We start from the raw sequence: 11,874 nt of genomic DNA on the forward strand, positions 1-11,874 counted from the left end.
ACTGGACTAGGCAGGTAGGACTACCCAGAGATATTTAAGTACTTTATGAGGTCCTCAATAAATCTTTGTATTAAGTTTTGGGGATTTTTTTACTTTTTCAGCCTGAAATTTCTGATGTTCTATCTCACCAGCATAAATATTTCCCCTTCTGCATGAACTTCCCAGCCTTTTTATGCATCCTAACTTTTTTTCATTACTAAACAATGTTTTATTTTGATCTCACTTCTCCGCTCACAGATTTTGCTTTATTCTAGGTTCACTCTCATGTCCACCAGCTCTCCCCATATCTCACTCCACTGACCCCACTGTTCTCTCCATCATCCACCCTTCATCTCAAGTCTAAAAACACCACTGACACTTCTTGAAAATAATTCCAGCAGCACACAATATGAGCCCAGACTTGAAGCAACATGGCTCAAGAAGATGTCACTGAAATAACAATTAGAAGCCAAGATAAAATATTAATGAATGAAATAATAATATAAAAAAAAAAAAAGTCATGAGTTGGGAGAAAACTATAAAACTGTTCTCTGTTGAGGAATGAACTTTGCTAAGCTGCAAACATCTGGAGGTCAAGAAGCACAATGTGACTGTAGCACATCCCAGCAAGAAGCTGAAGAGGGGTAGTTGCCAGATTTTTCCACCACCAGTGAGACAAAGAAAAAAGAGAATGCTGGGACTCTAGGCAGTACCAAGGTCAGGGGCAAAGAGGCAGCTACAGAAAACAAGTTCATTTTGCTCAGCCAGCCTGGCAAGCTGGGTTTGGGAAGGCAATGAAAGAACAAAACGTAGTATCAAAAAAAAAAAAAAAAAACCAACTTTAAAAAGGCATTTCCATGCAGCTATAAAACATCAAAGCTATATTTTTTTCAGGAAAGCCAGTAAGACAAGAGCAGAAAGCATCTTAAAGAGGAGCAAGAGAGTTTGTGATAGACTACACCGTGACACACTTGCTTCTCATGCAAATCTTGGACACTGCTCACCAGAAACTCTTCCAAAAGCTTTTACAAGGGCCCAGGTCTTTCCCTATACTGCAGTGCCCCTCATAAACTGTCAGATCGTCCCTTACATGGGGAAGTAGAGCCTTTATTTAAACCCCCCAAAATCCCTACAGAGTGCCCTGCACCAATGGTCTGAATCGTCACAGTAATGTTTTTACAACCACCAGATTCGCAATCACAAATTCCTGCTTTTGCTTTAACCTCCTGAAAAATGCTTGTTACAAACTGACCACCAGTGAGTGAACATACTGAGACTAGAAAGCAACCACTAACACTAAGAAATAGGCTGAAAATACCAAGGGTTTTTGCTAAAATACCCATGTTCAGACAGTTCAGATAGAGGCCAATCAATGGAAGCAGTCTGCTATCCTCAGTTCTGCCACCAGAAAATGAATATTGAAATAACCCTAAAAAGGCATTCTTTTGTGGGAAAGGAGACCCAGGGAAACCACACTGCTGATGAAAGCCTTTCCAGAGAGATACACTCTCCTCTTCCTCCTCTTCTTTAGGAACAGAATGCAGGTCCCAGGAAAGCAAAACCACTGATCCTCCCCTTGGCAGCCTGGTGTGCTCACCTGACAAATGAGGACTTTTAAACGGAAGGCAGTACAGTCAGATGTCATGGAGACACTTGTGGATTTTAGGTTTGATCATGCAGACTTCTACTGACGGAATCATTAGGATTACTAAATGAATAGGATTTGTTGGAGATAGGAACATTTCCCATTGCATTTAAAAAAAATAAACAAATAAAACTAAATATGCACTTCTAAGCCTTTTTTAGAAAACATCTGAGGTGGTATCCTATGCCAGCAAATCTAAATTTGATAACTGTTATCAGTCAAATAATACTCAGTTCTGTGACCGTATCTTTGCCCTGGAAGTCATAGCCATTTCCACCCATATAAGCAAAACCAGGAAATGTAGTTCTGAATTACCTGTAAGACTCAAAATCCTACTCTCTTTGTCCTCTTCTGTTCAGAATCTCGTATTTCACATATCACTGAATACTTCAGTATCTCATCACATATTTCACATATTTGTTAACTGCAGATCTACTGGGCACTGAGCAATCTGGTTTCTAACATGGAAAAAAAAACAGTGACTTAAACAAAACCTCTTATTTTTCTGTAATTCCAATCACCTTAACCTGCATTAGGAAAAAAAAAAAAAAAAGGCAGCAAAATCCCCCAAATTATTTCTCACCATTCTAAAATACACATCATTGTTCTCCTTTGCAGGTTAAAATGACCTGTCACTCACAGCATGAGAAAATTCTTGACTGATTTTTTTCTTCAAATTAATGACTTCCTTTGCTCTCAAACATAAATATTGCACATTCCTCTCATCATTTTCTTTATAAAGAACACTAACATACTTGTGAGCTTTAACTGTAATAAAAAGATTATATGGACACAGCAAGCAGGAAATGAGATAAATTATTTGGATTTTGGGACTATGTGGTAACATTGACTTCTGTGAAGTTTCATCCAAAAATACACTGCACCTACTGTACACCAAAGTTTGACCAGGCATCCAGGAAAAGATACAGACACTGAGCTCAGAGAACACAAAAATGGCACATTTACCTAAGAAATCCAATTCTGTATTTATTTAAAGCAGTTACCACCTAGAATCCTTCTTTGTCAGTCTTATTTTGAACGATCGTATGATTTTAAATTACTTTTTCTCATTTCCCTTGCTTGGTTCCCAAAACTATACAGTAAATGAATCGTCTATTTCTTAAGATTTAGTTTTATTTTGGCTCATTAGCAGTATCATTTTCTGAACCAATTTCCCATCCATACAAATAAACTGTTCATTTATTCAATTTGAAAAATCAACACAACCTAGTAATGTTGTTTTGTTTTCACCTTAAATTTTTGCTTTACCATATAGCCAATATATTTCAGACACTGGAGTGCTCTAAGATTTACAAATAGTCTGAATATTTTTCAAGGCTAAATGCACTATTGTAATCCTACATACGATAGTGCCTGAATATATAAAACATTGTCATATTTCGATGAAATATTTAAATGGATACTTTTCTTAAAGTAAAACCAAATCTTTTTCCTGAAAAATATACTATTTTCACTCAATACTACCTTTAGTTATCTAGAAATACCTGCAGAGGTAGCTAATCAATGTAAGTAATTACCTCTAGGGAAGGAATTTTTAAATAAATATCTAAGAGTCACAAAAATCACTCCTCACTCTAAAAAAATTGCCTTAATCTCTGGCAGTAACACAAAATCTGCTATGTTACTGTAAACCATGTGTATATTTTCATATAGGAAAAATTAGAAGTCCCCAAATGAGAATACTCATTCTAAAGGAAAAAAGCCAAAAATATAGGTTATGTGGGGAAATTACAAAAAATGGACATTCCAACAGGAATAAATTAGGGTTGTGAGAGTTTGATTCTACAGTTTGCAATTTGGGCATGTCATCTGGTTAAACTCCTGAATCTTTCAAAATATTATTTACTGAGAAGAAGACTATGTAAGTACTAAAACATATTTAAGACACAGTTTGGTTTAACTTTCAATTGAAGAATTTTCTATACTCTTTTTGACAACTGGCCACATCCTCATTTCCTAGCCTAGTACAAGCTCTGCTGGGTGAAAGCCACTTGCCCAGAACACCCACTTGATCCAAATTGATTTCAGTGGAATTTGTGTATTATAAATTGACAGGGTCTTCCCTTTTCCTGCAGCAGCACCGCTCGGCTGTGGATTCATTTCTACTGCCAATATTCTCATCTGATTTCAGAAAGAAATCTGATGCTAACAACTCTTGAAAGGACAAGAGCACAAAAGAAAAGTGGCCTATCCATCCCCGTGGTTCAGGATGAATGAAATGCCGAAGTACCTGCACATATGTCAAAGGTGGGATGTAGAACACAGCTCACATGTAAATACATTTATAGTGCTACTTCTGAGATCAGTGTCTCTTTTCTACTAATGCCTGGAGATAAATTATAAAAGTAAATAAGCAGATCCTTAACAGCTACATTTTTTTCTTTTACACACAAAACTTTGAAAATTAACTATGCTGTCATATTACTTTTGCTGTTTCCACTTCTCCCTCTTTTAGCTCCATCTATCCCATTGAAACCCTTCATGTCATCTGATTCATGTCCAGGGGGGGGAGTCACTGGGTTTGTTACCTTTATTTTTCCAGGTATTGCCTCCAGGACTGATGTAAAGAAAGAACAGTCAACAGCCACTCCTTTAACCCTGAAGTTATGTCCACAAAGAGCCCCCCTACATGGTCCACATGAGATAAAGAAAGGATACCCCTGAACTGTGGCTCCCAGAGCTGTGCACTGTCCATCAGCTGATTCACTGCCTGCTTGAAAAACTTGCATGAAAAATTTTATTTGCACTGGTGAAAATATTTTCCAGTGACACAAATAAAAACCCGCTAAAATAAAACTACACAGTTTAGGGATGGAAAGTAAACAGAGATCAAAATGTAAAAATATTTTACAACCAAGGTTCTGAAATTAACTCGCTGTACATTTTTTTATTTTCTTTTCCTTTCTGTTTTATTTGATCAACGTGGTGAAATCTGAATGTTTTTTGATGTTGACAAACCTGAAATTTCCACTAATATGTGTTGAAATTGACGCTTATTGTCATTCTTGTTGAAGGTACAAGACAGTTAAACTCTGTCAGTAGCTAAGCTCTCATCTACCCTATCCCCACTACATTAGGCAAGGTGTCTTGAACTTCTACCAAAATCCACTCATATTAGGGACAAAGTGTTGAGGGACAAAACTCAGAATAGCAATACAGTATAGAAAACCTCCAAGTAGAAATGTTTTCTACCAAAGAAGCAGAAGAAAGGCTATCCCACAAAGCCAAAATAATCCCTTTCTTACTGAACATTATGATTATCCACAGACCAGGTGAAATCCAGCAGCAAATGATGCTGGGCACTGTACAGTCCTAGAGTAAAACAGTCTCTGCCCCAGATTACAGTCTCCAGAAACTCAACAAAAGATATGGGAGGAAAACAATGTAGCACAGCAGTGATCAGTGCAATGGCAGCACACTGTGTTCCTTCCATTTTCTTTTAAGGAGAAGGAAAAAATAATGCAAGATTAGCATCACAAAAGACAGAAGTGGAAAGAAGATGGGATATGATAAGAGTCAGTGAGAGGAGGGAAAAGGTGATAAGGAATAAAGTGGCGTGCAGGGTGCTGGAGTTACACAGCGCGTTAAGCCAAGTGATGTGATTCGGAGAGCAGGCAAAAAAAGGAGGCTTGTGCAAAACAGCCAATTAAGAAAAGCATGGAAAAAAACAATCAAAAATATCAGTCACCATCAGCCTCCTTCATATGCTACTTGTGCAGCTGCTCTGCTGGCTTCAGTCTTTGGTTCAATGACAAGACCCTCAGTGCCATAAGGGAAGCTGGGCTGACTGCAAGGCAGAGGAATTCCATTTGAAAGGTGAAGAGGACAAACCACATAAAAAGTAAGCTTGCAAAGAAAAGTGATATACTCTCGGTTTTAGCAGAAATGTACAAATTAGACATATGTAACAAGTGAGGGCTAATAGTTGCTATTGAAATGTGTTTCTGCATTACACCTCTCAAACAGCAAAGACGAGCCCTTACTACACTGACATTAGTCTGACACAGAATATAGCATATTTAAATGATATTATGAACTCAATCTTTACTCCCACAGTAAACCGTAGCATTTTAAATCGTGACTGAATGGAAGATGCCAAGCATTTTGTGTTTACGTTACTCTAATGAATCCCAAATCAGTTATGACTGCAAGTTGCCCCATTTATACCATGATGGCTAATTGTTAATCCTAATACAATTCCCACTGCCTTGTCAAAGCACGGTAAATCTGTCACACTTGTTGACAGTTTCAACAATGAGGTCAAGCAGTGAGCAGTGCCCAGGAATGAACTGCTTTACCTCCAGAGGTGGTCACTGCAGAGGCAAGGGAACAGCCAGTACTGCAACAGCTCTGCCACTTTTTGCAATAGATCTTATCAGGGACTGTCACTCTGCAACCTTGCCCAAGTATCACATTCTCACGCTATTTTATTTGCAATTACATTGACTGAAAAGATGATATTCTAACAGGAAGTTAAAGGATAACAATCCAAAGACCTTAAAGAACTCTCTCACATTACCAACTTTGCTTGTATTTTGAAACATAACCTTGAATAGCCAGGATTTAAAATGAAGCATTTGTTTTAAGTTAGAAATAATAATTAGAGACCACTTTGCTTTCAGACACTCTCAGATAGATGAAATTGACCTATGGAAAATGATCACAGAACCGAAACGGATGAATGATCCAGAACACCCAAATTAAAGTTTCCAGTGCTACACTGAGTCTTATTTTGAAAGCTCATACTGTAGGTTGCAATATTGTAATATTCCTTCATGTAACTGAACATATGAAATGCCTCTTCCTTCAGCTTACCTTGCACATCCCGTATGAATTCTTCAAAACAAGATTCAGCAAGAATCAAATGGACTGCACTGAATTATTTTTATTATGTTTATTAACCAACTGAGGTGAAAACTGTTCTCATGGATGAAAAGTATTAAAATTCTCAATTATGAATGCACTTTCTAATTACTATTTGATATTATTTCCATATGTCTGAAAAAAAGAAACTGACTGGGTAATTGACTAAGCAGTTACCCGGTTTCAGGGGTTTTGAGTCTCCTTCCTTGTAATTCAGTGGCAGAACTCTAGCTGACTTAAAAACCAATGAGCTCTTTATACACTTCTACTCATTCTACTAAAAAGTCCACTTCCGTGAAACTCTTCAGGTCAGGAGGACTACACCTGAGGCAGCAGACCTGAACATTTTTAGTTCCTAGAAGGACTAACCTAGAGGTTTTCTTTTGATTTCATATAGTACATTCAATTAAATAAATATCATCACAAAAGACACTATACTCTATGAACCATTCACTGAAGAAGCAGAAACATCAATGTCAGAGTCATCTATGAATGTATGCCAGATCAGAACTCCAGTCTGCTTTACATTCCTGCTGACAGTTCCCATAATGAGCATGCAGCATTAAATAAAAAACCATGACCTGTTTAAACAAAGATCAGAGCACAAGCTTTATCTTTGCATTCTCTAATGTTTGTTGTTTGGCATCACAAACTAACAACAAAGCAAGTCTCTTGTTAATAGCAGCCCAGAAGGTTTTCATACAGGGCATGAGGGGATGGCTCTTGTCCACAAGAACATTTGTGTATTTTTAAAATGGGCATTTCACTTCACACAAACATATACAGGTATTCTCTGCAGTTACTCTGCTTTGAATTATACCACAGAAGATCAAGAAGAAGAAAGGAGATAGATGGGATAATGTAGAAACAAGAAATTTTAGAGATTTGTTATGTCTCGGATAGCTTGCGACAATGAAACAAATCTCAAGAGCCAACCTAAACTGTTTAAACATACCATTGAAATTTCAAGGGTAGTAACTAATATTAATCAGTTCACATATGAATCATACATGGCAAAACTGCTACATTTCATAATTTCAAAGAAATCCACATACAAATAGAAATCAGTCCCCCCCCCCACCCATTTTTGTAGTACACTACCAGAGAATTTACAGTGTCTGGCATCACGAAACTGTTTATTACGAAAAGGTGCAACACAGATTGCCATTTTACAATTACTCCATAACTAGTCTTCTCAAAAGATGCATGATATTTTGGTAGTCAGATTTCAGATATACACTTTTAAAATGTAGCCCTGCATTTTAAATATCTGCCTTAGAAAAACTGAGAGTTCACTTCATCACGAGCCAATTGCAAAGTTTAATAATCATGCTTAGTTATCAATTTATCCAGAATATCCAAAGCTCCTTCACACTAGTCTAAATTAACCACGAAATTCATGAAACTGAAGTTGAAATGGCTATCAATACCGTACATTATCAGCAGATCTCTCCATGATAATATTGTCAAGGTACAGACTGTGCAAGCAGGAATCTTCAACTATTGATCTTCCACCAAAGAGTATGGACCGTTTAAAATCTGCCCAGTTCCTTCACGTTTCCCATCCGTACCCTCTGTGTTACCCACGGACAAGCACACTCATTTATAAATGTATTCCACACTACCCATCTGAAAGTGCGAGATAGAAAACGCTAATCCTAAGAAAGCAATAAAAAGAACTGAAATCTCCATCTAAACGTCCCCAATCTTTTTTTTTTATTATTTTTTTTTCCGGTCTGCTTCACTGCTTCGAGCGTGCTGGATACCAAATAACAGCGCAATAAATTAAATCGGCATGAATCCTACCAAACTTATCGAGCGGTTTCCTCCCGGAACAAAACTTTGGAGGTCACTCAATCCTCTCCTACGACAAAGGGAAGTTCTTCCTCTTCCATCACCCCTTCCCCCGGCTATGCGAGGGGAAACTATCGGGGAAGGCGCGCACGGCTTTTCCACGGGGGCTTCCTCCGCGCTGTTGGCTGGTGACACTGAGCACGGCGGGGGGGGGATGCGAGGGACAAGAGGCCGGGGCGGCCGGGGGTCCCAGCCCGACCTCCGCGGCAACTCTGCGAACAAAGTAACTTCCCGGCTGGGCGGCGGCGGGGCACGGCGGGGCAGCGGCTGTCCTGCCCCCGCCAGCGAGCGCTCGCACGGCCGGGGAGAGCAGCCCCCGAGGGGCAGGCAGGGTCCCCGGAGCGCGGTGCCAGCCCTTACCTTGCTCGCACCCCGCTCCGCACGGCCGGCGGCAGCAGCGCCGCGGGGCCGGGGCACGGGATGCTGCGAGGCTCCCGGCGCCTCTCCCTCCGCCTCTCTCCCGATCCTCAGAAAAGCCCTTCCCCCCCCTCGCCCCCCCCCGCCCGCCTCACTCTCCGTAGCTTTGGGGCATAGATATTACATACATACATACACACATATATATATATATATATATATGTGTGTGTGTATATTTTTTTTTCTTTTAAGAAGCCAAGGGGAAGCTTGGTTGGGAGAAGCAGAGCCCTGACGCGCTTGGGGGTGGGTAGGTGGGGGGTGCGGCTGGGGGGGTTTCAGACCCTCGCACGGCAACACAGGCGGACCCATCCCCCCCGTCTGCTCGGTCCCCAGCCGGGGGAGGCGGTCGAACCTCACCGCCTTCCACCGATCCCGCACCGGGAACGGGCCCTGCGAGCGATCCTCCCGCCCGGGGCAGCCCGCCCGCACCCCAGCCCCGACCCTCATCCCTGCGGGGGCAGCGGGGCGGGGAGCCCCCCCCCAAATACCTACCCTGCCCGCCGGGGCTGGTTTGAGGACGCAGGATTTTGTGCGAGCTATCGTCTCCTTCTCCGGGAGCTCAGCCTCCCCTCCCCCCCGCCTCCCCTCCCCCGCCTCCCCCACCTCCTTTGGGGGGCCAGGAATCCCCCACTGCCGGCCCTGCCTCCTCCCCGCCCGGCCGGAGCGGTGATGCGCCGGGGCCGCGGCGCTGCATGGCCCCGGTGCTGGGTGCCCGCGGCCGGGCTGCGCTGCGGCGGAGCGCGGGCTGTCCCCTCCCGCCGCGGGCGCGGGTCAGCGGGGGAGGCGCGGGGCCGCCTCCGCCGGGAGGGGAGGCTGAATCCCCCGGCCCCGCCGAGGGGCTCCGCGGCCCGGGGCACAGCCGAGGCGGCATCCTTGGGGAGCGTGTGTGCGCGTTCGGGAGGCAGGAACTCCGCGCCGGCCTTTCGGAGGGGGTGGGGGGTGCCGGTGGTCCCCCTCCTTCCCCCAGCGGTCAGGGGGAAGTTTGGCGGCGGGGCTGCAGGGGCATTCTCCGGCCAGGAGAGCCGCTGCCCGTCCCTTCGGCAGCGCAGGTGCTGGTGGGCGAGAAGGGCGGCGGGGGGACTCCGGAGGTCCGGTCCTGGCGGGGTACAGGGGAATGCTCTTCACGGGGGTGGCCGAGGGAAGGTCCCTTGCCCGACAGCGCCTGGTGTATTTCTCAGAGGCACCGAGCACGCACAGCTTCCCTCTGCTTCGAAATCAGGCCATCGTAGAATCATAAATATATAATATTACACTCCTATGATATTATGAGTAGAGAGCAGGAGAGTTAAATGCATGCATTGAGGAGAGGCAAATTACATGTAAAGGGCTTTACCACACAACTGCAGAGCGATTCTCAAATGAAAAAAAAATTCAAATCCTTACAAGAATAAATTCAATTCCTGCTCGCATGTTTCCCATATCGCCTGCTAGGCAAGAAAGCGTGCTGGATATCGAGCAACAATTAGTGGAGTTACATCTGGGTTTGGTACACATGGTGACTTACTGCTGATCAAACAGCATCTGAAAATCCCGAGCTGGAAAATACCCATTCTGGACACGAAAATTGTACCTTGCACATTTCTTCCAGGTCAGGATGAAACAGACAGCCCTGGGAAATGTTCTGCAGGAAATAAAAGGAGCCACGGAGCTCTACACACGGTCCTGAATGACCGAGCAGGGCCAAACTCGCACACAGGCTCTGCCCGGGGCAGGGGGTCCCCTCGGCTGCCCTCGCCGAGAAGTTCCTGTGCTCTGGGCAGAGGCTCAGAACCCCAAAACTGGACCTGGAAACCTTCCCCCACAGTTTCCATTGCTGGCAAAACATATGTATTTATCTCGAAAGTTTGCATTTTGACATGTCAGCGGTTTTGCAACAATATAAATGTGCTTGAGAAATTTTTGATCGGCCTAATGGTTAAGGACCTATTAGGAGGTGGAGAACATATTCACAATCAATTCACTTATTCAGATGCGTGAATACAAGCTTAGAAAAGTAATTACAGGCACCTTTTTTTGGAAATCTTGAGGCTGTGTGGTTTCCCCATGGGAAATATGAGTAATAAATTCCTACTTAAAAAAAAAAAAAAGAAGAAAGAAAAAGAAAGAAAATGTGCTATGCATTGTTCTTATTTATTTTTCTCTTTAATATTAAAAATTGGTGATTAAATATTCCAGGTGAGACAAGGGTGGCTGGATGCAAATCCTTAATTTCAACTGTTCTTTAAAAGAACAAGCAAAAAGATTTGACATTGGTAATTTAGATCTTCTTTTCACTTTTTAAATTTTAGTTGTCTTTCGAAAGAGAAATGGGTTTTTCTATTTTGGTGAACATGTTAACAGAAATCACTTGAACAGTATTAGCAGATCTGGATATTTTGATTTTTCAACTCAGAGTTAACATTGTATCTACAGAGTTAGCATAATATCTATACACATTAAATACATGTGGTTTAGGTTTGAAATATTTTATTAAAAAATTAATTTCTCACCCTCTTGTTACAAAATGGTGAATAGTACTTGACATTTTTACCTATTTATGATTTGCATCAAGTTCTCTTGATATGAAAATTGACATTCAATTAAAATTTATTTGAGGTCATTTAAAATTGTTCATTAAAACAATCTTAAATATGCTTGATGCATTTCGAAAGTATCATTGCATTTTAAAATATTTTATGAAATAACTGAAATAATGGCCTGCAGAAGGGGAATTAAATTGGAAGCTTCTGGTAGCCATGGCTTTGACAGTCTTAGAGAACGCAGATCTTATCCTCTCACACTTGGGTTTAGCTGTAGATTGACAGAGGAAAATAGGCAATCTTGTTTTTTCTTCTCTAATGTTGATTTTTCAGCTTTAATAGTCCTTAACTGAACTACTCAAATGGATTGAAACAAAGAAGATACTCACCCTGCCTGCAAAAGAAACTGCAGTTCTCAAAAAAAATTGCTTTCCTGCATCAGTTGCATTCTGTTCCATCTGCTTAGCCAAGGTCTTCAGTCAGGTTGGTGGCGTCACCTTCCAAAGCTCAGGAACAGTGAACATCTCTTTGTGTCAATTGAAGAGGTGTAGACAACAAAATGTTACTTGATTTTTT

General features: G+C 41.9%; 1 protein-coding gene across 4 annotated transcripts in view; it reads right to left on the reverse strand.

The window, feature by feature from the left end:
* MPPED1 (metallophosphoesterase domain containing 1) overlaps window positions 1-9,343 on the reverse strand; it is a 61,888-nt gene extending 52,545 nt beyond the window's left edge. Inside the window, exon 1 of one of the 4 annotated variants that reach the window (XM_066183681.1) lies at window positions 9,272-9,343. The gene's annotated coding sequence lies outside the window, so the exon portion shown is untranslated. Of the gene's footprint in view, window positions 1-1,939; window positions 2,067-8,314; window positions 8,602-8,722; window positions 8,805-9,271 lie in introns of those variants that run through there. The other 3 variants (XM_066183680.1, XM_066183679.1, XM_066183678.1) reach the window with 3 other exon arrangements.
* Between the last annotated feature and the right edge of the window lie 2,531 nt (window positions 9,344-11,874).

The sequence above is a fragment of the Chamaea fasciata genome, unplaced genomic scaffold (genome assembly GCF_029207755.1).
Source record: "Chamaea fasciata isolate MVZ Bird 193981 ecotype frontalis unplaced genomic scaffold, bChaFas1.0.hap1 SCAF_5, whole genome shotgun sequence".
Classification (NCBI taxonomy): Eukaryota; Metazoa; Chordata; class Aves; order Passeriformes; family Sylviidae; genus Chamaea; species Chamaea fasciata.